The sequence below is a fragment of the Lithobates pipiens genome, unplaced genomic scaffold (assembly GCF_037356315.1).
Source record: "Lithobates pipiens isolate NorthernLeopardFrog02 unplaced genomic scaffold, aLitPip1_a1.2 Scaffold_77, whole genome shotgun sequence".
Taxonomy (NCBI): Eukaryota; Metazoa; Chordata; class Amphibia; order Anura; family Ranidae; genus Lithobates; species Lithobates pipiens.
The window spans coordinates 1,235,724-1,261,616 of record NW_027507900.1 but is presented as its reverse complement, the minus strand read 5'-3'; the positions used below and the strand labels follow the sequence as shown (position 1 = coordinate 1,261,616).

The following is a 25,893-nucleotide window of genomic DNA, read 5'->3' as shown; positions in this document are numbered from 1 at the left end:
TGGGGGCAAACCCGCTGCCATCAGGGACAAACAGGTCCTGGACACCGGATGGGGAATATCGCTCCGAGGACTTGGTGACCTCGGCCTCCTGAAGTAAAGTGCCAGAGAAAGGGATTGTGGGATCTTCCCCCTTATTAATCTTCAGGGGGCGGAGCGTGGGATATCTCCCGCCTACAACCTTCCCCAGGTGGCAGGCACGCTCTTCGATGGGTTGGAAGACCTCTTTAACAGAGGCCAGATATTTGGATTTCCATTCTGTGGAGGAGAAATTTGGATTAATGGAGGACCAGCAGATGGACGCCGAGTACAGAGATCAGTAAAACACATCTCATCATCCTTTATTACTCTTCAAACACATTAGAGATGATTTATACTTTAGAAAACAATAAAGCCCATCATTGGTCACCACCGAGACCCACCCTCTCCATATATTCACCACTTAAGGCCAGCTTGGTCTGGTGGGAGGGGGGGGGGTGTAAAATGATTACTTCCCTCACGCCATAGTCCTGCAGGGTTCCTCATTGCTGGTTCCGGTACCGAGGATCCCGAATACTTCTCTTGGTAAAATGGTGTAAGAGTGAAGTTCCAGAGAGATCCTAGGGACGAAACGCGTGCGGGCTCCTTCTTGGTAAATGGAAGAGGAGGACTTCACTCTCTTACACCATTTACCAAGAAGGAGTCCACACGCGTTTCGTCCCTAGGATCTCTCTGGAAGAGGTGGACTTCACTCTTACACCAGAGAGATCCTAGGGACGAAACACGTGCGGGCTCCTCCTTGGGAATTCTTATTGTTCCCAGGATCTCATCTGAAGACTTGTGATTTCCCCCATCAGGGATCTCCAAACGACGGCCCTCCAGCTGTTGCGGAAATACACGTCCCAAGAGGCACTGTAAACGTCTGACATTCACAGAAGTGACCAGGCATGATGGGATTTGTAGTCCCTGAACTGGGGGGGGGCATAGTTTGGAGAACCCTTATTCTAGATGCTGCAGGTGGAAGTTGTGGGGGGGGGAGGGGGTAAGATGGGCCTATGTTCTGCTTCTCAGATTTTTGGTAAAGTGGTGGCTTGTATGGTGGGAAGGGCGGGGGATGTGCCAATCCAAGAACAGGGATCTGGTCTATCAGTATTGTTGGAGCAACGTGTGGACAATAAGAGAAGAAGTTCCAAGTCTATTCACAGAATCCCCCCCCCCCCCCCCCCCCGAGGGCACCAAGTGTAAGATGCCCTATGAAGTGTGTCCAAGTATATCTGGCGTAGAAGGAACACTGCATTTCATAAAAAGAACATTATACCAACAGTAAAATATGGTGGTGGTAGTGTGATGGTCTGGGGCTGTTTTGCTGCTTCAGGACCTGGAAGACTTGCCGTGATAAAAGGAACTATGAATTCTGCTGTCTACCAAGAGATCCTGAAGGAGAATGTCCGACCATCTGTTCCTGTACTCAAGCTGAAACGAACTTGGGTTCTGCAGCAGGACAATGATCCTAAACACACCAGCAAGTCCACCACCGAATGGCTGAAGAAAAACAAAATGAAGACTTTGGAGTGGCCTAGCCAAAGTCCTGACCTGAATCCTATTGAGATGTTGTGGTATGACCTTAAAGCGGAGGTCCACCCTAAAATGGACCTCCGCTCATCTGATCCCTCCCCCCCTCCGGCGCCACAATCGGCACCTTTCAGGGGGGAGGGGGGTGCAGTTACCTGGATAATCCAGGTAACTGCACCCACTTCCGGGCTAGCTGCCTGCGGAACGAGCGTAGGTTACGCCCCCGTTCCGCAAGCGCCCGCCCCCTTCAGGAAGTGCCCCGCTGCCTGCTGGGAAACACACAGCTCCCAGAGGCAGCGGGGACCGTCCGGATTGCGCCGCGCGGCTCGCGCATGCGCAGTAGGGAACCGGGAAATGAAGCCGAAAGGCTCCATTTCCTGATTCCCATACCCAAGATGGCGGCGGGACCCGGCCGCCGAGCGAGCGATCGGCTTCGGGTGCCGACATCGCGGGCGCGCTGGACAGGTAAGTGTCACTATTTAAAAGTCAGCAGCTGCAGTATTTGTAGCTGCTGGCTTTTAAAAAAAAAAAAAAAAAAAAAACGCGGAGTCCCGGTGGACTCCCGCTTTAAAAAGGCCGTTCCTGCTCGAAAACCCTCTAATGTAACTGAATTAGGACAATTCTGCAAAGATGAGTGGGCCAAAATTCCTCCAGGACGCTGTAAAAGCCTCATTGCACGTTATCGCAAACGCTTGGTTGCAGTTGTTGCTGCTAAGGGTGGCCCAACCAGTTATTAGGTTTAGGGGGCAATCACTTTTTCACACAGGGCCATGATGGTTTGGATTTTTTTTCACCTTTAATAATAAACACCTTCATTTACAAATTGCATTTTGTGTTTACTTGTGTTGTCCTTGACTATTGTTTAAATTGGTTTGATGTTCCGAAACACTTAAGTGTGACAAACATGCAAAGGAACAGGAAATGAGGAAGGGGGCAAACACTTTTTCACACCACTGTAGATCTAAGGGGTGACCCCCCCTCACCTCCATTTCTATATAGATCTATATTCCCCCCAATCTGTTATTTGGTCACCTCTGGCAATGATAAAGATATTGTGAAATAAACACCTCCCCAGAGGAGACATAAGAGGGGCCCATAGAGCCCCCCTCCCCCACACAGAGGAATGTGATAACAGATGCAATTTACTCCAATATTAGTGGATTGAACTTTGCGTGGGGGGGGGGGGGGGTAGTACTGTCAGGAAAGAATCCCTCCGCTGGTAATATCCATCATTTGGGGTGCAGTACTGAGATCCACCAGCAGGTGTGAGAAGAGCTTTTCCCTGCTTGAATTATGTCCTCTTTGGTCCGCAGTACCGGCATCCACCAGCGGAGGGATCCTGGCAGTGTGGAGCAGATATTACCTTCTGCAGTCAGGAGTCACATGACTGATAGCAACCATTGTATAAATACCCAGCAAGTGCCCACACCTTGTCCTCGTGCCCTGACCTGCAGCCTCTTCACCTCTTACCTGATCCTGTCTATCTCTGCATCCCTGGAACCTGATCCCTCTCCTCCCCCCCCCCCAATCTGCTGACCTCCTGTTTATGACTCTGGCCTGACTATGACAATTACAATTACAATTCCAGCCTCCTCTCTGCCAAGCAGAACTATTTTATCACTCTCATCAGCAACCTATCATCCCGCCCCCGTCAACTCTTCTCTACTTTCAACTCTCTACTTCGTCCTCCACCCACCGCCAACTCACTCGCCGCCCAGGAGATCGCCAATCACTTCAAACAGAAGATTGATACAATTTGTGTGGAGATCTCTACTGTTCTGATACCCTCCACCTTACACTTCATGCCCACAGGCACAATCATTACTTCCCTCTTTCAACCCCCCCCACTATAGACCAAGTTACTAAACTACTTGGTAAGGTCCACCTTACCACCTGCCCTCTGGATCCTGTTCCCTCGCCAATGCTGCGTTCACCCTCTGACTATGCTACACTCTCCAACCCACATCTCCAATCTCTCTCTTCTGACATCTTCCCCAACTCTCTAAAACATTCACTTGTCAGACCCATACTTAAAAAGCCCTCGCTGGACCCATCCAATCCTAACAACCTACGCCCCATCTCCTCGCTCCCCATCTCCTCGCTCCCCATCTCCTCGCTCCCCTTATCCAAACTCCTCGAACGTCTGGTCTACAACCGACTGAGCGTCCACCTCGCTGATAATGGCCTTCTTCATCCCCTTCAGTCTGGATTTTGTCCTCAACACTCCACAGAAACTGCCCTCCTAAAACAAATGATCTACTAACGGCCAAAACCAATCGACATTATTCTGTCCTCCTCCTCCTGGACCTCTCTGCTGCCTTTGATGCGGTTGACCACCCCCTCCCCCTCCTCCTCAAAAAACTCCACACCTTTGGTCTCCATGACCGTACTCTACAATGGTTCTCTTCCTACTTATCCAACCGCACCTTTAGCGTTTCTTACAACTCTACTTCCTCCTCTCCTCTTCCTTTCTCTGTTGGGGTCCCCCAAGGGTCTGTTCTTGGACCTCTCCTATTTTCAATCTATACCTCCTCCTCCTCCTATACCTCCTCCCTCGGTCAGCTGATTGCCTCCCATGGCTTCCAATACCACCTCTATGCTGACGACACCCAAATCTATCTCTCTACCCCTCAGCTCCCTCCTTCTGTCTCCTCGTGTATCACTAATTTACTATCAGATCTATCAGTCTGGATGTCACACCACTTCCTCAAACTCAATCGATCCAAAACCGAACTTGTAATTTTTCCTCCCCCATATGCCCCTTCCCCCGATCTCTGTCAAAATTGATGGCACAACCATAAGCCCATCCCCCACACGCCAAGGTTCTAGGTGTAGTCCTGGACTCTGACCTCTCCTTCAAGCAACACATCCAATCACTGTCCAAATCCTGCCGCCTCAACCTCCGCAACATCTCCGAAATACGCCCCTTTCTAACCAATCACACCACAGAGCTCTGAATTCACTCGCTGGTCATCTCTCGCCTCGACTACTGCAACTCCCTTCTCATTGGCTCACCTCTACATAGGCTCCTCCCCCCCTTCAATCCATTATGAAGGCCGCTGCCAGACTCCTCCCCCTTACCAATCGCTCTGTGTCTGCTACTCCTCTCTGTCAATCCCTCCACTGGCTTCCGCTCAGCCAAAGAATTAAATTCAAAATACTAACAATTACATACAAAGTCGTCCACAACTCTGCCCCCGGCTACATCACTGACCTCGTCTCTAAATACCAACCTACTCGTTCTCTTTGTTCCTCTCAAGACCTCCTGCTCTCTAGTCCCTCATCACCTCCTCCCATACTCGCCTCCAGGACTTCTCCAAAGCCTCTCCAATCCTATGGAACTCCCTACCCCAATCTGTCCGCTTATCTCCTACTTTATTAGCTTTTAGGCAATCCCTGAAAACCCTTCTCTTCAGAGAAGCCTGTCCTACCCACACCTAATAACTGTATTTTCATTTTCTCCATCAGCTCATCCCCCCCACAGTTATTACCCTTTGTTTCAACTTGACCCTCCCTTCTAGATTGTAAGCTCTAAGGAGCCGGGCCCTCTGATCCCTCCTGTATTGATTTGTATTGTAAGTGTACTGTCTGCCCTCATGTTGTAAAGCGCTGCGCAAACTGTTGAATAATAATTAAATAATAATTATAATAGGACTCTGGAACCCCTCCCCCTACATCTGCTGGTTAGTTTATCACTGTTGGTTTGTATTGTTGGTGTCATTTCTGTGCATTTCCTTAATAAACTTCCCTTCACCCAATTATATGTCCGATTCCCTCCCCCCCCCCACCACCAATCACAACTATGATCACATCTGGTATATGATGGGGGGGGGGGGGGGGGGGAACAGAACTTTGATCAGGGGAGGCGGGGAATTACCTGTCAGAGGGGACTCCGCCATGGTGCTGCACACTTCTGGATCTGGAAGAGAATAATGGAGATTACTTATATCATGGGAGGGGGGGGGAGACGCACCAGCGATAAAAGAGGAGGGGGGGCAGACGCACCAGCGATAAAAGAGGAGAGGGGGGGAGACGCACCAGCGATAAAAGAGGAGAGGGGGGGAGACGCACCAGCGATAAAAGAGGAGGGGGGGAGACGCACCAACGATAAAAGAGGAGAGGGGGGGGGAGACGCACCAGCGATAAAAGAGGGGGGAGACGCACCAGCGATAAAAGAGGGGGGAGACGCACCAGCGATAAAAGAGGGGGGAGACGCACCAGCGATAAAAGAGGGGGGAGACGCACCAGCGATAAAAGAGGGGGGAGACGCACCAGCGATAAAAGAGGGGGGAGACGCACCAGCGATAAAAGAGGGGGGGAGACGCACCAGCGATAAAAGAGGGGGGGAGACGCACCAGCGATAAAAGAGGGGGGGGGAGACGCACCAACGATAAAAGAGGAGGGGGGGGGAGACGCACCAACGATAAAAGAGGGGGGAGACGCACCAACGATAAAAGAGGGGGGGAGACGCACCAGCGATAAAAGAGGGGGGGGAGACGCACCAGCGATAAAAGAGGGGGGGGAGACGCACCAGCGATAAAAGAGGGGGGGGAGAGACGCACCAACGAAGAGGAGGGGGGAGACGCACCAACGATAAAAGAGGAGGGGGGAGACGCACCAGCGATAAAAGAGGAGGGGGGAGACGCACCAGCGATAAAAGAGGAGGGGGGAGACGCACCAGCGATAAAAGAGGAGGGGGGGAGACGCACCAGCGATAAAAGAGGAGGGGGGGAGACGCACCAGCGATAAAAGAGGAGGGGGGAGAGACGCACCAGCGATAAAAGAGGGGGGGGGGAGAGACGCACCAACGAAGAGGAGGGGGGAGACGCACCAGCGATAAAAGAGGAGGGGGAGACGCACCAACGATAAAAGAGGAGGGGGGAGACGCACCAACGATAAAAGAGGAGGGGGGAGACGCACCAACGATAAAAGAGGAGGGGGGAGACGCACCAACGATAAAAGAGGAGGGGGGAGACGCACCAACGATAAAAGAGGAGGGGGGAGACGCACCAACGATAAAAGAGGAGGGGGGAGACGCACCAACGATAAAAGAGGAGGGGGGAGACGCACCAACGATAAAAGAGGAGGGGGGAGACGCACCAATGATAAAAGAGGAGGGGGGGGAGACGCACCAGCGATAAAAGAGGAGGGGGGGAGACACCAGCGATAAAAGAGGAGGGGGGGAGACACCAGCGATAAAAGAGGAGGGGGGGAGACACCAGCGATAAAAGAGGAGGGGGGGGAGACACCAGCGATAAAAGAGGAGGGGGGGGAGACACCAGCGATAAAAGAGGAGGGGGGGAGACACCAGCGATAAAAGAGGAGGGGGGGAGACACCAGCGATAAAAGAGGAGGGGGGGAGACACCAGCGATAAAAGAGGAGGGGGGGAGACACCAGCGATAAAAGAGGAGGGGGGGAGACACCAGCGATAAAAGAGGAGGGGGGGAGACACCAGCGATAAAAGAGGAGGGGGGGAGACACCAGCGATAAAAGAGGAGGGGGGAGACACCAGCGATAAAAGAGGGGGGAGACACCAGCGATAAAAGAGGGGGGAGACACCAGCGATAAAAGAGGAGGGGGGGGGGAGACGCACCAACGATAAAAGAGGAGGGGGGGGGAGACACCAACGATAAAAGAGGAGGGGGGGAGACGCACCAGCGATAAAAGAGGAGGGGGGAGACACCAGCGATAAAAGAGGAGGGGGGAGACGCACCAACGATAAAAGAGGAGGGGGGAGACACCAGCGATAAAAGAGGAGGGGGGAGACACCAGCGATAAAAGAGGAGGGGGGAGACACCAGCGATAAAAGAGGAGGGGGGAGACACCAGCGATAAAAGAGGAGGGGGGAGACGCACCAATGATAAGAGGGGGGGGAGACACCAGCGATAAAAGAGGAGGGGGGGAGACGCACCAGCGATAAAAGAGGAGGGGGGAGACACCAGCGATAAAAGAGGAGGGGGGAGACACCAGCGATAAAAGAGGAGGGGGGAGACGCACCAATGATAAGAGGGGGGGAGACACCAGCGATAAAAGAGGGGGGGGGGAGACGCACCAACGATAAAAGAGGAGGGGGGGAGACACCAGCGATAAAAGAGGAGGGGGGGAGACACCAGCGATAAAAGAGGAGGGGGGGAGACACCAGCGATAAAAGAGGAGGGGGGGAGACACCAGCGATAAAAGAGGAGGGGGGGAGACGCACCAACGATAAAAGAGGAGGGGGGAGACGCACCAACGATAAAAGAGGAGGGGGGAGACGCACCAACGATAAAAGAGGAGGGGGGAGACGCACCAACGATAAAAGAGGAGGGGGGAGACGCACCAATGATAAGAGGGGGGGGAGACACCAGCGATAAAAGAGGGGGGGGGAGACACCAGCGATAAAAGAGGAGGGGGGGGGGGGAGACACCAGTGATAAAAGAGGAGGGGGGGAGACGCACCAACGATAAAAGAGGAGGGGGGAGACACCAGCGATAAAAGAGGAGGGGGGAGACACCAGCGATAAAAGAGGAGGGGGGAGACACCAGCGATAAAAGAGGAGGGGGGAGACACCAGCGATAAAAGAGGAGGGGGGAGACACCAGTGATAAAAGAGGAGGGGGGGAGACGCACCAGCGATAAAAGAGGAGGGGGGAGACACCAGCGATAAAAGAGGAGGGGGGAGACACCAGCGATAAAAGAGGAGGGGGGAGACACCAGCGATAAAAGAGGAGGGGGGAGACGCACCAACGATAAAAGAGGAGGGGGGAGAGACGCACCAACGAAGAGGAGGGGGGAGACGCACCAGCGATAAAAGAGGAGGGGGGAGACACCAGCGATAAAAGAGGAGGGGGGAGACGCACCAATGATAAGAGGGGGGGGAGACACCAGCGATAAAAGAGGAGGGGGGAGACGCACCAGCGATAAAAGAGGAGGGGGGAGACACCAGCGATAAAAGAGGAGGGGGGAGACGCACCAATGATAAGAGGGGGGGGAGACACCAGCGATAAAAGAGGGGGGGGGAGACACCAGCGATAAAAGAGGAGGGGGGGGGGGGAGACACCAGTGATAAAAGAGGAGGGGGGAGACACCAGCGATAAAAGAGGAGGGGGGAGACACCAGCGATAAAAGAGGAGGGGGGAGACACCAGCGATAAAAGAGGAGGGGGGGAGACGCACCAGCGATAAAAGAGGAGGGGGGGAGACGCACCAGCGATAAAAGAGGAGGGGGGAGACACCAGCGATAAAAGAGGAGGGGGGAGACACCAGCGATAAAAGAGGAGGGGGGGAGACGCACCAGCGATAAAAGAGGAGGGGGGAGACACCAGCGATAAAAGAGGAGGGGGGGAGACGCACCAGCGATAAAAGAGGAGGGGGGAGACACCAGTGATAAAAGAGGAGGGGGGAGACACCAGCGATAAAAGAGGAGGGGGGAGACGCACCAATGATAAAAGAGGAGGGGGGAGACACCAGCGATAAAAGAGGAGGGGGGGAGACGCACCAGCGATAAAAGAGGAGGGGGGAGACACCAGCGATAAAAGAGGAGGGGGGAGACACCAGCGATAAAAGAGGAGGGGGGAGACACCAGCGATAAAAGAGGAGGGGGGAGACGCACCAATGATAAAAGAGGAGGGGGGAGACACCAATGATAAAAGAGGAGGGGGGAGACACCAGCGATAAAAGAGGAGGGGGGAGACACCAGCGATAAAAGAGGAGGGGGGAGACACCAGCGATAAAAGAGGAGGGGGGAGACACCAGCGATAAAAGAGGGGGAGGTAATTATATTATAGAAGGGGGGGACATCAGCGATAAAAGAGGGGGGGTGGGGGTGTAGAGTCAGCTTCCAGCAGCTTCTCGCACAGGTGACACACTCCCCTCCCCATATACACTCAGACAGTCTCATATTTCACCTCCCATCTCCTCATCAGATGTGTGACTGGAATCTCCTCCCCCTCCTTATATACCTCCCACCACGCCTCCTCCGACTACTCCTCCCACCACTCCATCTTCCCGGAGACCAGATCCCGCCCCGATCCTCCAAACTCCTCCCACCTCACACGTCCCTCCCACCACGCCATCATCCCGGAGACCAGACTCCGCCCCGATCCTCCTAACTCCTCCCACAACCCCATCTTCCCGGAGAGCAGAACTGCCCCCTGACTCCTCGCTCCGCCCTCCTAGGAGGAGTCATGTCCCCGGAGGATGGATGGAATTCTCCCCTGAGAGAAGGGGGATGGTCTCCGGGAAAATGGCGCCTGTGCCGGGGACACTTCTGTACTGAGGAGGGGGAGGAGAATGCAAGTCCCAGCATTCCCCGCCCATCACTTACAGAACCCCTCCCCTTTATACAAGTGCTTCTTCTCCATAGCAACCAGCCATAGCAACCAGCCCATAGAAACCGTCCATAGCAACCCTTCCATAGCAACCAGTCCATAGCAACCCTTCCATAGCAACCCGTCCATAGCAACCAGCCAATAGAAACCATCCATAGCAACCCCTCCATAGCAACCCTTCCATAGCAACCCATCCATAGCAACTTGTCCATAGCAACCCTTCCATAGCAACCAGTCCATAGCAACCAGCCAATAGAAACCATCCATAGCAACCCCTCCATAGCAACCCTTCCATAGCAACCCGTCCATAGCAACCAGCCCATAGAAACCGTCCACAGCAACCTGTCCATAGCAACCCCTCCATAGCAACCCTTCCATAGCAACCCGTCCATAGCAACCAGCCCATAGAAACCGTCCATAGCAACCTGTCCATAGCAACCCCTCCTCTCTTTAAGGCCTTGATATTCTGGACAGGTGAAATCCTCTCATGCTTCAGTTGGGCCACAAAATTCCCGAAGTAAATTGGACCAATCAGAGTGTTTTCTGTAATTCATTCCCCAAACTGATAGAAAATGTAGAGAAATATAATAGCAAGGGGGACCTAATAAAGGGGGTCCAACCCGCTACTAGCAAAGGGATCTAATAAAGGGGGTCCAACCCGCTACCAGCAAGAAGGACCTAATAAAGGGGGTCCAACCCGCTACTACCAAGGGGGATCTAATAAAGGGGGTCCAACCCGCTACTAGCAAAGGGATCTAATAAAGGGGGTCCAACCCGCTACCAGCAAGAAGGACCTAATAAAGGGGGTCCAACCCGCTACTACCAAGGGGGATCTAATAAAGGGGGTCCAACCCGCTACTAGCAAGGGAGATCTAATAAAGGGGGTCCAACCCGCTACTAGCAAGGGGGACCTAATAAAGGGGGTCCTACCCGCTACTAGCAAGGGGGACCTAATAGCAAGGGGGACCTAATAAAGGGGGTCCAACCAGCTACTAGCAAGGGGGACCTAATAAAGGGGGTCCAACCCGCTACTAGCAAGGGGGATCTAATAAAGGGGGTCCAACCCGCTACTAGCAAGGGGGATCTAATAAAGGGGGTCCAACCCGCTACTAGCAAGGGGGACCTAATAAAGGGGGTCCAACCCGCTACTAGCAAGGGGGACCTAATAAAGGGGGTCCAACCCGCTACTAGCAAGGGGGATCTAATAAAAGGGGTCCAACCCGCTACTACCAAGGGGGATCTAATAAAGGGGGTCCAACCTGCTACTAGCAAGGAGGGCCTAATAAAGGGGGTCCAACCCGCTACTACCAAGGGGGATCTAATAAAGGGGGTCCAACCCGCTACTAGCAAGGAGGGCCTAAAAAGAGGGTCCAACCCACTACTATCAAGGGGGACCTAATAAAGGGGATCCAACCCGCTACTAGCAAGGAGGGCCTAATAAAGGGGGTCCAACCCGCTACTACCAAGGGGGACCTAATAAAGGGGGTCCAACCCGCTACTAGCAAGGGGGATCTAATAAAGGGGGTCCAACCCGCTACTAGCAAGGAGGGCCTAATAAAGGGGGTCCAACCCGCTACTACCAAGGGGGATCTAATAAAGGGGGTCCAACCCGCTACTAGCAAGGAGGGCCTAATAAAGGGGGTCCAACCCGCTACCAGCAAGGAGGACCTAATAAATGGGGGCCAACCCACTACTATCAAGGGGGACCTAATAAAGGGGATCCAACCCGCTACTAGCAAGGAGGGCCTAATAAAGGGGGTCCAACCCTCTACTACCAAGGGGGATCTAATAAAGGGGGTCCAACCCGCTACTACCAAGGGGGATCTAATAAAGGGGGTCCAACCCGCTACTACCAAGGGGGATCTAATAAAGGGGGTCCAACCCACTACTACCAAGGGGGATATAATAAAGGGGGTCCAACCCGCTACTACCAAGGAGGACCTAATAAATGGGGGCCAACCTACTACTATCAAGGGGGACCTAATAAAGGGGATCCAACCCGCTACTAGCAAGGAGGGCCTAATAAAGGGGGTCCAACCCGCTACCAGCAAGGAGGACCTAATAAAGGGGCTCCTACCCACTACTACCAAGGGGGACCTAATAAAGGGGGTCCAACCCGCTACTAGCAAGGGGGATCTAATAAAGGGGGTCCAACCCTCTACTAGCAAGGAGGGCCTAATAAAGGGGGTCCAACCCGCTACTAGCAAGGAGGGCCTAATAAAGGGGGTCCAACCCGCTACTAGCAAAGGGATCTAATAAAGGGGGTCCAACCCGCTACTAGCAAGGAGGGCCTAATAAAGGGGGTCCAACCCGCTACCAGCAAGAAGGACCTAATAAAGGGGGTCCAACCCGCTACTACCAAGGGGGATCTAATAAAGGGGGTCCAACCCGCTACTAGCAAGGGAGATCTAATAAAGGGGGTCCAACCCGCTACTAGCAAGGGGGACCTAATAAAGGGGGTCCAACCCGCTACTAGCAAGGGGGACCTAATAGCAAGGGGGACCTAATAAAGGGGGTCCAACCAGCTACTAGCAAGGGGGACCTAATAAAGGGGGTCCAACCCGCTACTAGCAAGGGGGATCTAATAAAGGGGGTCCAACCCGCTACTAGCAAGGGGGATCTAATAAAGGGGGTCCAACCCACTACTAGCAAGGGGGATCTAATAAAGGGGGTCCAACCCGCTACTAGCAAGGGGGACCTAATAAAGGGGGTCCAACCCGCTACTAGCAAGGGGGATCTAATAAAGGGGGTCCAACCCGCTACTAGCAAGGGGGATCTAATAAAGGGGGTCCAACCCGCTACTACCAAGGGGGACCTAATAAAGGGGGTCCAACCCGCTACTACCAAGGGGGATCTAATAAAGGGGGTCCAACCCACTACTAGCAAGGAGGGCCTAATAAAGGGGGTCCAACCCGCTACTACCAAGGGGGATCTAATAAAGGGGGTCCAACCCGCTACTAGCAAGGAGGGCCTAAAAAGAGGGTCCAACCCACTACTATCAAGGGGGACCTAATAAAGGGGAACCAACCCGCTACTAGCAAGGAGGGCCTAATAAAGGGGGTCCAACCCGCTACTACCAAGGGGGACCTAATAAAGGGGGTCCAACCCGCTACTAGCAAGGGGGATCTAATAAAGGGGGTCCAACCCGCTACTAGCAAGGAGGGCCTAATAAAGGGGGTCCAACCCGCTACTACCAAGGGGGATCTAATAAAGGGGGTCCAACCCGCTACTAGCAAGGAGGGCCTAATAAAGGGGGTCCAACCCGCTACCAGCAAGGAGGACCTAATAAATGGGGGCCAACCCACTACTATCAAGGGGGACCTAATAAAGGGGATCCAACCCGCTACTACCAAGGAGGGCCTAATAAAGGGGGTCCAACCCTCTACTACCAAGGGGGATCTAATAAAGGGGGTCCAACCCGCTACTACCAAGGGGGATCTAATAAAGGGGGTCCAACCCGCTACTACCAAGGGGGATCTAATAAAGGGGGTCCAACCCACTACTACCAAGGGGGATATAATAAAGGGGGTCCAACCCGCTACTAGCAAGGAGGACCTAAAAAGAGGGTCCAACCCACTACTACCAAGGAGGACCTAATAAATGGGGGCCAACCTACTACTATCAAGGGGGACCTAATAAAGGGGATCCAACCCGCTACTAGCAAGGAGGACCTAATAAAGGGGCTCCTACCCACTACTACCAAGGGGGACCTAATAAAGGGGGTCCAACCCGCTACTAGCAAGGGGGATCTAATAAAGGGGGTCCAACCCTCTACTAGCAAGGAGGGCCTAATAAAGGGGGTCCAACCCGCTACTAGCAAGGAGGGCCTAATAAAGGGGGTCCAACCCGCTACTAGCAAGGAGGGCCTAATAAAGGGGGTCCAACCCGCTACCAGCAAGGAGGACCTAATAAAGGGGCTCCTACCCACTACTACCAAGGGGGACCTAATAAAGGGGGTCCAACCCGCTACTAGCAAGGGGGATCTAATAAAGGGGGTCCAACCCTCTACTAGCAAGGAGGGCCTAATAAAGGGGGTCCAACCCGCTACTAGCAAGGAGGGCCTAATAAAGGGGGTCCAACCCGCTACTAGCAAGGAGGGCCTAATAAAGGGGGTCCAACCCGCTACTACCAAGGAGGACCTAAAAAAAGGGGGTCCAACCTGCTACTAACAAGGAGGGCCTAATAAAGGGGGTCCAACCTGCTACTACCAAGGGGGACCTAATAAAGGGGGTCCAACCCACTATTACCAAGGGGGACCCAATAAAGGGGGTCCAACCCGCTACTACCAAGGGGGACCTAATAAAGGGGCTCCAACCCGCTACTAGCAAGGGGGATCTAATAAAGGGGGTCCAACCTGCTACTAACAAGGAGGGCCTAATAAAGGGGGTCCAACCTGCTACTACCAAGGGGGACCTAATAAAGGGGGTCCAACCCACTATTACCAAGGGGGACCCAATAAAGGGGGTCCAACCCGCTACTAGCAAGGGGGACCTAATAAAGGGGGTCCAACCCGCTACTAGCAAGGAGGACCTAATAAAGGGGGTCCAACCCGCTACTAGCAAGGGGGACCTAATAAAGGGGGTCCAACCCTCTACTAGCAAGGAGGACCTAATAAAGGGGATCCAACCCGCTACTAGCAAGGGGGACCTAATAAAGGGGGTCCAACCTGCTACTAACAAGGAGGGCCTAATAAAGGGGGTCCAACCTGCTACTACCAAGGGGGACCTAATAAAGGGGGTCCAACCCACTATTACCAAGGGGGACCCAATAAAGGGGGTCCAACCCGCTACTAGCAAGGGGGACCTAATAAAGGGGGTCCAACCCGCTACTAGCAAGGAGGACCTAATAAAGGGGGTCCAACCCGCTACTAGCAAGGGGGACCTAATAAAGGGGGTCCAACCCTCTACTAGCAAGGAGGACTTAATAAAGGGGATCCAACCCGCTACTAGCAAGGGGGACCTAATAAAGGGGGTCCAACCAGCTACTAGCAAGGGGGACCTAATAAAGGGGGTCCAACCAGCTACTAGCAAGGAGGACCTTATAAAGGGGGTGGTGAGTGGATATACACACATTCCAAAAGGAGAGTTTGGAGGCAGAAAATAAACCATCACAATTCTGTTTTTGAGAGAAATTTTCAGGTAGAAAAGATGTGACAATGCCGATAAATGTGCTGACACATCGATTGTAATACTGACAATCTCTCCTAAGTGTGTGTGCAATATGAGGCACTATTAGCGACTTTTTGCTGCTGGTGTGCTGGAGCCTGGGGCCACACAACTAGAGAATGTCATTCCACAGAGAGGAAATCACATGCTCAGTCTTAGCCAATCAGACTTTGTCCATGCTGCAACCCCACCCCCTTCTCTCCAACCATGTTACTTTCACGTTGGTTTCTGAAGAAGGGGAAGTGATTTCAGTGTAAGTCTCTTTATATTTACTCCATGGGGGGAGGTGCAGCTTCTGTGGGGGGTGGACATTTCCTCTTCTACATAGTAAGGTTGAATGAAGACACCAGTCCATCCAGTTGTGTCTACAGTGGTCCCTATCCCTGTACATTGCACGCTCTCATTGCTCCCTACCCTCAAGGAGTCACAATCCAAGGTCCCCATTCATATACTAATATATGCCAATTTTGTACACAAGCCAATTAACCTACCTGCATGTCTTTGGTTTGTGGGAGGAAACCGGAGTACCCGGAGGAAACCCACACAGCCACAGGGAGAACATGCAAACTCCAGGCAGGTAGTGTTGTGGTTGGGATTCAAATCAGCGACCCTTTTTACTGCTAGGCGAGAGTGCTACCCACTACACCACTGTGCCGCCCACTACACCACTGTGCCTCCCACTACACCACTGTGGCGTCCACTACACCACTGTGCCACCCGCTACACCACTGTGCCGCCCACTACACCACTGTGCCGCCCACTACACCACTGTGCCGCCCACTACACCACTGTGCCACCCGCTACAACACTGTGCCGCCCACTACACCACTGTGCCGTCCACTACACCACTGTGCCACCCACTACACCACTGTGCCGCCCACTACACCACTGTGCCGCCCACTACACCACTGTGCCTCCCACTACACCACTGTGGCGTCCACTACACCACTGTGCCACCCGCTACACCACTGTGCCGCCCACTACACCACTGTGCCGCCCACTACACCACTGTGCCACCCGCTACAACACTGTGCCGCCCACTACACCACTGTGCCGTCCACTACACCACTGTGCCACCCACTACACCACTGTGCCTCCCACTACACCACTGTGCCGCCCACTACACCACTGTGCCACCCACTACACCACTGTGCCGCCCACTACACCACTGTGCTACCCACTACACCACTGTGCCGCCCACTACACCACTGTGCCACCCACTACACCACTGTGCCTCCCACTACTCCACTGTACCTCCCACTACACCACTGTGCCACCCACTACACCACTGTGCCTCCCACTACTCCACTGTACCTCCCACTACACCACTGTGCCACCCACTACACCACTGTGCCTCCCACTACTCCACTGTACCTCCCACTACACCACTGTGCCACCCACTACACCACTGTGCCTCCCACTACACCACTGTGCCACCCTCAACACCACTGTGCCGCCCACTACACCACTGTGCCGCCCACTACACCACTGTGCCTCCCACTACACCACTGTGCCGCCCTCAACACCACTGTGCCGCCCACTACACCACTGTACCACCCGCAGTGGTGCCGTCCGCTACACCACTGTGCCACCCGCTACACCACTGTGCCTCCCACTACACCACTGTGCCTCCCACTACACCACTGTGCCACCCACTACACCACTGTGCCTCCCACTACACCACTGTGCCACCCACTACACCACTATGCCTCCCACTACACCACTGTGCCACCCTCAACACCACTGTGCCGCCCACTACACCACTGTGCCACCCACTACACCACTGTGCCTCCCACTACACCACTGTGCCACCCTCAACACCACTGTGCCGCCCACTACACCACTGTGCCGCCCACTACACCACTGTGCCTCCCACTACACCACTGTGCCACCCTCAACACCACTGTGCCGCCCACTACACCACTGTACCACCCGCAGTGGTGCCGTCCGCTACACCACTGTGCCACCCGCTACACCACTGTGCCTCCCACTACACCACTGTGCCTCCCACTACACCACTGTGCCACCCACTACACCACTGTGCCTCCCACTACACCACTGTGCCACCCTCAACACCACTGTGCCGCCCACTACACCACTGTACCACCCACTACACCACTGTGCCGCCCACTACACCACTGTGCCTCCCACTACACCACTGTGCCACCCACTACACCACTGTGCCGCCCACTACACCACTGTGCCGGACACTACACCACTGTGCCGCCCACTACACCACTGTGCCTCCCACTACACCACTGTGCCTCCCACTACACCACTGTGCCGCCCACTACACCACTGTGCCGCCCACTACACCACTGTGCCGCCCACTACACCACTGTGCCGCCCACTACACCACTGTGCCGCCCACTACACCACTGTGCCGCCCACTACACCACTGTGCCACACTCTACACCACTGTGCCTCCCACTACACCACTGTGCCACCCTCTACACCACTGTGCCTCCCACTACACCACTGTGCCGCCCACTACATCACTGTGCCGCTCACTACACCACTGTGCCTCCCACTACACCACTGTGCCTCCCACTACACCACTGTGTCACCCACTACACCACTGTGCCACCCACTACACCACTGTGCCACCCACTACACCACTGTGCCGCCCTCTACACCACTGTGCCGCCCTCTACACCACTGTGCCTCCCACTACACCACTGTGCCGCCCTCTACACCACTGTGCCTCCCACTACACCACTGTGCCTCCCACTACACCACTGTGCCGCCCACTACACCACTGTGCCACACTCTACACCACTGTGCTGCCCCACTACACCACTGTGCCGCCCACTACACCACTGTGCTGCCCACTACACCACTGTGCTGCCCACTACACCACTGTGCTAACCACTACACCACTGTGCCACACTCTACACCACTGTGTCACCCGCTACACCACTGTGCCGCCCACTACACCACTGTGCCTCCCACTACACCACTGTGCCTCCCACTACACCACTGTGCCTCCCACTACACCACTGTGCCACCCTCTACACCACTGTGCCTCCCACTACACCACTGTGCCTCCCACTACACCACTGTGCCGCCCACTACACCACTGTGCCGCCCACTACACCACTGTGCCTCCCACTACACCACTGTGCCTCCCACTACACCACTGTGCCTCCCACTACACCACTGTGCCGCCCACTACACCACTGTGCCGCCCACTACACCACTGTGCCTCCCACTACACCACTGTGCCTCCCACTACACCACTGTGCCTCCCACTACACCACTGTGCCACCCTCTACACCACTGTGCCTCCCAATACACCACTGTGCCTCCCACTACACCACTGTGCTACCCACTACACCACTGTGCCGCCCTCTATACCACTGTGCCACCCACTACACCACTGTACCGCCCACTACACCACTGTGCCGCCCACTACACCACTGTGCCGCCCACTACACCACTGTGCCGCTCACTACACCACTGTGCCTCCCACTACACCACTGTGCCTCCCACTACACCGCTGTGCCTCCCACTACACCGCTGTGTCACCCACTACACCACTGTGGCTCCCACTACACCACTGTGCCTCCCACTACACCACTGTGCCGCCCACTACACCACTGTGCTAACCACTACACCACTGTGCCACCCACTACACCACTGTGCCTCCCACTACACCACTGTGCCGCCCTCTACACCACTGTGCCTCCCACTACACCACTGTGCCTCCCACTACACCACTGTGCCTCCCACTACACCACTGTGCCTCCCACTACACCACTGTGCCGCCCACTACACCACTGTGCTAAACACTACACCACTGTGCCTCCCACTACACCACTGTGCCGCCCACTACACCACTGTGCTAACCACTACACCACTGTGCCACACTCTACACCACTGTGCCTCCCACTACACCACTGTGCCGCCCTCTACACCACTGTGCCGCCCACTACACCACTGTGCCTCCTACTACACCACTGTGCTGCCCACTACACCACTGTGCCACCCTCTACAACACTGTGCCACCCACTACACCACTGTGCCGCTCACTACACCACTGTGCCTCCCTCTACACCACTGTGCCTCCCACTACACCACTGTGCTGCCCACTACACCACTGTGCCGCCCTCTACAACACTGTGCCACCCACTACACCACTGTGCCACCCACTACACGACTGTGCCGCCCACTACACCACTGTGCCGCCCACTACACCACTGTGCCTCCCACTACACCACTGTGCCGCCCACTACACCACTGTGCCGCCCACTACACCACTGTGCCTCCCACTACACCACTGTGCCTCCCACTACACCACTGTGCCGCCCACTACACCACTGTGCCACCCACTACACCACTGTGCCTCCCACTACACCACTGTACCGCCCACTACACCACTGTGCCGCCCACTACACCACTGTGCCGCCCACTACACCACTGTGCCGCCCACTACACCACTGTGCCTCCCACTACACCACTGTACCGCCCACTACACCACTGTGCCGCCCACTACACCACTGTGCCGGACACTACACCACTGTGCCGCCCACTACACCACTGTGCCGCCCACTACACCACTGTGCCGCCCACTACACCACTGTGCCTCCCACTACACCACTGTGCCGCCCACTACACCACTGTGCCGCCCACTACACCACTGTGCCGCCCACTACACCACTGTGCCTCCCACTACACCACTGTGCCGCCCACTACACCACTGTGCCACCCACTACACCACTGTGCCTCCCACTACACCACTGTGCCACCCTCAACACCACTGTGCCGCCCACTACACCACTGTGCCGCCCACTACACCACTGTGCCTCCCACTACACCACTGTGCCACCCTCAACACCACTGTGCCGCCCACTACACCACTGTACCACCCGCAGTGGTGCCGTCCGCTACACCACTGTGCCACCCGCTACACCACTGTGCCTCCCACTACACCACTGTGCCTCCCACTACACCACTGTGCCACCCACTACACCACTGTGCCTCCCACTACACCACTGTGCCACCCTCAACACCACTGTGCCGCCCACTACACCACTGTACCACCCACTACACCACTGTGCCGCCCACTACACCACTGTGCCGTCCACTACACCACTGTGCCACCCACTACACCACTGTGCCTCCCACTACACCACTGTGCCGCCCACTACACCACTGTGCCACCCACTACACCACTGTGCCTCCCACTACTCCACTGTACCTCCCACTACACCACTGTGCCACCCACTACACCACTGTGCCTCCCACTACACCACTGTGCCACCCTCAACACCACTGTGCCGCCCACTACACCACTGTGCCGCCCACTACACCACTGTGCCTCCCACTACACCACTGTGCCGCCCTCAACACCACTGTGCCGCCCACTACACCACTGTACCACCCGCAGTGGTGCCGTCCGCTACACCACTGTGCCACCCGCTACACCACTGTGCCTCCCACTACACCACTGTGCCTCCCACTACACCACTGTGCCACCCACTACACCACTGTGCCTCCCACTACACCACTGTGCCACCCACTACACCACTGTGCCTCCCACTACACCACTGTGCCACCCTCAACACCACTGTGCCGCCCACTACACCACTGTGCCACCCACTAGACCACTGTGCCTCCCACTACACCACTGTGCCACCCTCAACACCACTGTGCCGCCCACTACACCACTGTGCCGCCCACTACACCACTGTGCCTCCCACTACACCACTGTGCCACCCTCAACACCACTGTGCCGCCCACTACACCACTGTACCACCCGCAGTGGTGCCGTCCGCTACACCACTGTGCCACCCGCTACACCACTGTGCCTCCCACTACACCACTGTGCCTCCCACTACACCACTGTGCCACCCACTACACCACTGTGCCTCCCACTACACCACTGTGCCACCCTCAACACCACTGTGCCGCCCACTACACCACTGTACCACCCACTACACCACTGTGCCGCCCACTACACCACTGTGCCGCCCACTACACCACTGTGCCTCCCACTACACCACTGTGCCACCCACTACACCACTGTGCCGCCCACTACACCACTGTGCCTCCCACTACACCACTGTGCCGGACACTACACCACTGTGCCGCCCACTACACCACTGTGCCTCCCACTACACCACTGTGCCTCCCACTACACCACTGTGCCGCCCACTACACCACTGTGCCGCCCACTACACCACTGTGCCGCCCACTACACCACTGTGCCGCCCACTACACCACTGTGCCGCCCACTACACCACTGTGCCGCCCACTACACCACTGTACCGCCCACTACACCACTGTGCCGCCCACTACATCACTGTGCCGCTCACTACACCACTGTGCCTCCCACTACACCACTGTGCCTCCCACTACACCACTGTGTCACCCACTACACCACTGTGCCACCCACTACACCACTGTGCCACCCACTACACCACTGTGCCGCCCTCTACACCACTGTGCCGCCCTCTACACCACTGTGCCTCCCACTACACCACTGTGCCGCCCTCTACACCACTGTGCCTCCCACTACACCACTGTGCCTCCCACTACACCACTGTGCCGCCCACTACACCACTGTGCCACACTCTACACCACTGTGCTGCCCCACTACACCACTGTGCCGCCCACTACACCACTGTGCTGCCCACTACACCACTGTGCTGCCCACTACACCACTGTGCTAACCACTACACCACTGTGCCACACTCTACACCACTGTGTCACCCGCTACACCACTGTGCCGCCCACTACACCACTGTGCCTCCCACTACACCACTGTGCCTCCCACTACACCACTGTGCCTCCCACTACACCACTGTGCCTCCCACTACACCACTGTGCCACCCTCTACACCACTGTGCCTCCCACTACACCACTGTGCCTCCCACTACACCACTGTGCCGCCCACTACACCACTGTGCCGCCCACTACACCACTGTGCCTCCCACTACACCACTGTGCCTCCCACTACACCACTGTGCCTCCCACTACACCACTGTGCCGCCCACTACACCACTGTGCCGCCCACTACACCACTGTGCCTCCCACTACACCACTGTGCCTCCCACTACACCACTGTGCCTCCCACTACACCACTGTGCCACCCTCTACACCACTGTGCCTCCCAATACACCACTGTGCCTCCCACTACACCACTGTGCTACCCACTACACCACTGTGCCGCCCTCTATACCACTGTGCCACCCACTACACCACTGTACCGCCCACTACACCACTGTGCCGCCCACTACACCACTGTGCCGCCCACTACACCACTGTGCCGCTCACTACACCACTGTGCCTCCCACTACACCACTGTGCCTCCCACTACACCGCTGTGCCTCCCACTACACCGCTGTGTCACCCACTACACCACTGTGGCTCCCACTACACCACTGTGCCTCCCACTACACCACTGTGCCGCCCACTACACCACTGTGCTAACCACTACACCACTGTGCCACCCACTACACCACTGTGCCTCCCACTACACCACTGTGCCGCCCTCTACACCACTGTGCCTCCCACTACACCACTGTGCCTCCCACTACACCACTGTGCCTCCCACTACACCACTGTGCCTCCCACTACACCACTGTGCCGCCCACTACACCACTGTGCTAAACACTACACCACTGTGCCTCCCACTACACCACTGTGCCGCCCACTACACCACTGTGCTAACCACTACACCACTGTGCCACACTCTACACCACTGTGCCTCCCACTACACCACTGTGCCGCCCTCTACACCACTGTGCCGCCCACTACACCACTGTGCCTCCTACTACACCACTGTGCTGCCCACTACACCACTGTGCCACCCTCTACAACACTGTGCCACCCACTACACCACTGTGCCGCTCACTACACCACTGTGCCTCCCTCTACACCACTGTGCCTCCCACTACACCACTGTGCCGCCCACTACACCACTGTGCCGCCCACTACACCACTGTGCCACCCACTACACGACTGTGCCTCCCACTACACCACTGTGCCACCCACTACACCACTGTGCCTCCCACTACACCACTGTGCCGCCCACTACACCACTGTGCCGCCCACTACACCACTGTGCCGCCCACTACACCACTGTGCCTCCCACTACACCACTGTGCCGCCCACTACACCACTGTGCCGCTCACTACACCACTGTGCCGTCCACAATACCACTGTGCCACCCGCTACACCACTGTGCCACCCGCTACACCACTGTGCCGCCGCTACACCACTGTGCCGCCCACTACAGGACTGTGCCACCCACTACACGACTGTGCCACCCGCTACACCACTGTGCCGCCCGCTACACCATTGTGCCTCCCACTACACCACTGTGCCGCCCACTACACCACTGTGCCGCCCACTACACCACTGTGCCGCCCACTACACCACTGTGCCTCCCACTACACCACTGTGCTGCCCCACTACACCATTGTGCCGCCCACTACACCACTGTGCCACTCACTACACCACTGTGCCGCCCACTACACCACTGTGCCACCCACTACACCACTGTGCCACCCTCTACACCACTGTGCCACCCACTACACCACTGCCACCCACTACACCACTGTGCCTCCCACTACACCACTGTGCCGCCCACTACACCACTGTGCTAACCACTACACCACTGTGCCGCCCACTACACCACTGTGCCACCCACTACACCACTGTGCCGCCCACTAAACTTGCCCATCATATGCAGCGATTTCTGCCCCTCATATACAGCCACTGTGCCCATCATATGCAGCCACTGTGCCCATCATATACAGCTACTTGTGCCCATCATATACAGCTACTTGTGCCCATCATATACAGCCACTGTGCCCATCATATACAGCTACTTGTGCCCATCATATACAGCCACTGTGCCCATCATATACAGCCACTTGTGCCCATCATATACAGCCACTGTGCCCATCATATACAGCCACTGTTGCCATCATATACAGCTACTTGTGCCCATCATATACAGCTACTTGTGCCCATCATATACAGCTACTTGTGCCCATCATATACAGCCACTGTGCCCATCATATACAGCCACTTGTGCCCATCATATACAGCCACTGTGCCCATCATATACAGCCACTGTTGCCATCATATACAGCTACTTGTGCCCATCATATACAGCTACTTGTGCCCATCATATACAGCTACTCGTGCCCATCATATACAGCCACTGTGCCCATCATATACAGCTACTTGTGCCCATCATATACAGCCACTGTGCCCATCATATACAGCCACTTGTGCCCATCATATACAGCTACTTGTGCCCATCATATACAGCTACTCGTGCCCATCATATACAGCCACTTGCGCCCATCATATACAGCTACTTGTGCCCATCATATACAGCCACTGTGCCCATCATATACAGCTACTTGTGCCCATCATATATAGCCACTTGTGCCCATCATATACAGCTACTTGTGCCCATCATATACAGCCACTTGTGCCCATCATATACAGCTACTTGTGCCCATCATATACAGCCACTGTGCCCATCATATACAGCTACTTGTGCCCATCATATACAGCCACTGTGCCCATCATATACAGCTACTTGTGCCCATCATATACAGCCACTGTGCCCATCATATACAGCTACTTGTGCCCATCATATACAGCCACTGTGCCCATCATATACATCCACTTGTGCCCATCATATACAGCCACTTGTGCCCATCATATACAGCCACTGTGCCCATCATATACAGCCACTTGTGCCCCTCATATACAGCCACTGTGCCCATCATATACAGCCACTGTGCCCATCATATACAGCTACTTGTGCCCATCATATACAGCCACTGTGCCCATCATATACAGCTACTTGTGCCCATCATATACAGCCACTGTGCCCATCATATACAGCTACTTGTGCCCATCATATACAGCCACTGTGCCCATCATATACAGCTACTTGTGCCCATCATATACAGCCACTGTGCCCATCATATACATCCACTTGTGCCCATCATATACAGCCACTTGTGCCCATCATATACAGCCACTGTGCCCATCATATACAGCCACTTGTGCCCCTCATATACAGCCACTGTGCCCATCATATACAGCCACTTGTGCCCCTCATATACAGCTACTTGTGCCCATCATATACAGCTACTTGCCCGGTATTGGGGGGGAGGAGTGCAGGAAGGGGGTGAAAGTGCCCGGTATTGGGGGGGAGGAGTGCAGGAAGGGGGTGAAAGTGCCCGGTATTGGGGGAGAAGTGCAGGAAGGGAGTGAAAGTGCCCGGTATTGGGGGAGAAGTGCAGGAGGGGGGTGAAAGTGCCCGGTATTTGGGGGGAGGAGTGCAGGAAGGGGGTGAAAGTGCCCGGTATTGGGGGGGGAGTGCAGGAAGGGGTGAAAGTGCCCGGTATTGGGGGGGAGGAGTGCAGGAAGGGGGTGAAAGTGCCCGGTATTGGGGGGGAGGAGTGCAGGAAGGGGGTGAAAGTGCCCGGTATTGGGGGAGAAGTGCAGGAAGGGGGTGAAAGTGCCCGGTATTGGGGGAGAAGTGCAGGAAGGGGGTAAAGGTGCCCGGTATTGGGGGAGAAGTGCAGGAAGAGGGTGAAAGTGCCCGGTATTGGGGGAGAAGTGCAGGAAGAGGGTGAAAGTGCCCGGTATTGGGGAAGGAGTGCAGGAAGGGGGTGAAAGTGCCCGGTATTGGGGGAGAAGTGCAGGAAGGGGGTGAAAGTGCCCGGTATTGTGTGGAGAAGTGCAGGAAGGGGGTGAAAGTGCCGGTATTGGGGGAGAAGTGCAGGAAGGGGGTGAAAATGCCCGGTATTGGGGGGGAGGAGTGCAGGAAGTGGGTGAAAGTGCCCGGTATTGGGGGGGAGGAGTGCAGGAAGGGGGTGAAAGTGCCGGTATTGG

General features: G+C 55.6%; 1 protein-coding gene and 1 long non-coding RNA gene across 3 annotated transcripts in view; one reads left to right on the top strand and one right to left on the bottom strand.

Annotated features, from left to right (window-relative positions):
• Nucleotides 1-6: 6 nt before the first annotated feature.
• The window catches only part of LOC143959494 (uncharacterized), a 236,931-nt gene continuing 211,044 nt past the window's right edge, over nucleotides 7-25,893 (bottom strand). Inside the window, exon 3 of the long non-coding RNA XR_013270239.1 lies at nucleotides 7-255. This is a non-coding gene — a long non-coding RNA (uncharacterized LOC143959494). The remainder of the gene's footprint in view (nucleotides 256-25,893) is intronic.
• The window catches only part of LOC143959488 (uncharacterized), an 89,536-nt gene continuing 78,872 nt past the window's right edge, over nucleotides 15,230-25,893 (top strand). For both annotated transcript variants that reach the window (XM_077468159.1, XM_077468160.1), the window contains exon 1: nucleotides 15,230-15,274. The gene's annotated coding sequence lies outside the window, so the exon portion shown is untranslated. The remainder of the gene's footprint in view (nucleotides 15,275-25,893) is intronic.